Raw genomic sequence first — 2,489 nt, forward strand, 5'->3', positions numbered from 1 at the left:
AACAACAACAACACCAACAAAAAAAACAAGAAACAAAAAAATTAAAAACTGCCCAACAAAGAAAAGCCAAGCCCAGGACCAGATGGCTTCACACTGAATTCTACCAAACATTCAAAGAAGAATTAATACCAATGCTTCTCAATACAACTCTTCCAAAAAATAAAGCTAGAGGGAATATTTCCAAATAAACTTTATGAGGCCATCTTCACTTTGATACCTAAGTGAAAGACATCACAAGAAAAGAAAACTATAGGACAGTCTCTCTGAAGAATATTAATACAAAAATTCTCAATAAGATATTAGCAAGCTGAATTTAACAATACATAAAAAAGATTATACATCATGACCAAATGAGAATTATCCTAGCCATGCAAGTCTGGTGTAACATGCTTATCAATCAATGTGATAGATTTAACAAAATAAAAGATAAAAACCACATGATCATCTCAATTGATTTGGGAAAAGCATTCAATAAAGTCCAACATTTTTTCTTGATAAAAACTTACAATAATTTAGGTATAGAAGGAAAGTTCCTCAACGTAATAAAAGCCATTTATGAAAAACCCACAGCTAACATATGTTAGTTCTTCATATAATCAATGGGGAAATACTGAAAGCTTTTCCTCTAAGATGTGGTAAAAGACAAAGGCAGGGATGCCCAGTCTCACCACTTCTGTGTAACACAGTACTAGAAGTACTACCAAGAGCATATAGACAAGAAAAATAAAAAGCATCCAAATTATAAAAGAAGTAAAATTATCTCTATCACAGATGACATTATCTTATTTTTAAAAACTTTAAAGATTTCACAAAAACCTATTAGAACCACTAAATGAATTGAGTAGTTTCAGAATACAAAATGAACATACAAAAATCAGTAGCATTTTTATACACATAATGACCTAACAGAAAAAGAATGCAAGAAAACAGTCCCATTTATGATAGGATGAAAAAGTAACATAATATAAAATAAAATAAAATAAAATACTTAGGAATAAATTTAACCAAGGTGTAAAAATTACACTGAAAACTGTAAAACATTGATGAAAGAAATTGAAGAAGACACAAATAAATGGAAAGCTACCCCATGCTCATGGATTGGAAGCATTAATATTGTTTAAATATCCATACTACCTAAAGCAATATACAGATTCAACACAATCCCTACAAAAATTCCAATGCGATTCTTCACAGAAATGGAAAAAGCAATCCTAAAATTTGTATGGAAACATAAAAGACCATGAATTACCAAGACAATTCCAAGAAAGAAAAACAAAGTTGGAGGCATTACACTTCCTGATTTTAAATTATATTAAAGCCTATAATCCCAGCACTTTTGGAGGCTGAGGCAGGAGGATTGCTTTAGCCCAGGAGTTTGAGACAAGCCTGGGCAACATAGTGACACTGTGTCTCTACGAAAAGTAGAAAAAATTATCCAGGTGTGGTGGCACATGTCTGTAGTCCCAGCTATTTGGGAGGCTGATGTGGGAGGATTGCTTAAGCCCTGAGTTTGAGGGTGCAGTGAGCCATGATCATGCCACTGCCTTCCAGCCTGGGCAATAGAGCGAGACCCTGTCTTAAAAAAAGAAAAATTATATTATAAAGCTTTAGTAATCAAAACAGTAATGGTACTGGCATAAAAACAGACACATAGAACAATGGAACAGAATAGAGAACCAAGAAATAAATTCAAACATATATGGTCAACTAATTTTTGACAACAGACACAATGGGAAAAGGTAGTCTCAATAGTGCTGGGAAAACTAGATTTCCATATGCAAAAGAATGAAATTTGACCATTATCTTACACTATACCAAAACATCAACTCAAAATGGATAAAGAACCTAATTGTAAGACCAGGAACTATCAAACTCCCAGAAGAGAAGATAGGGGAAAATCTCCTGGACATGGGCCTTGGCAATGAGTTTTGGACATCACACCAAAAACTCAAGCCACAAAAGCGACAATAAATAAATGGTACTACATGAAACTAAAAAGCTTCTGGACAGCCAAGGAAACAATCAACAAATAAATGGCAGATTGGGAAAAAATATTTGTGAACCGTGTATCAAATAAGGGATTACTGTCCCAAATTTATCAAGCACTCATACAACTCAATGGTAGAAAAACAAATAACCTGATTTAAAAATGGGCAAAAAGACCTGAATACACATTTTTCCAAAGAAAACATGAAAATCACCAAAAGGTATATGAAAAGGTGCACAACATCATTTATCATCAGGGAATTGTAAATCAAAACCACTATGAGATACTACCCCACACCTGTTAGGATGGCCATTACCAAAAAGTCAAAAGATAAATATTGGCAAGGACGTGGGGAAAAGATTGTACACTCTTGGTGAGAATGTAGATTGGTACAGCCATTATGGAAAACAGTGTAGAGATTTCTAAAGAAATTGAAAATCAACTACTATATGACCCAGCAATTCCCCTTGTGGGCATATATCCAAAGAAAATGAAATGACCA

Source organism: Mandrillus leucophaeus, unplaced genomic scaffold, assembly GCF_000951045.1.
Source record: "Mandrillus leucophaeus isolate KB7577 unplaced genomic scaffold, Mleu.le_1.0 Scaffold1133, whole genome shotgun sequence".
Lineage (NCBI taxonomy): Eukaryota > Metazoa > Chordata > Mammalia > Primates > Cercopithecidae > Mandrillus > Mandrillus leucophaeus.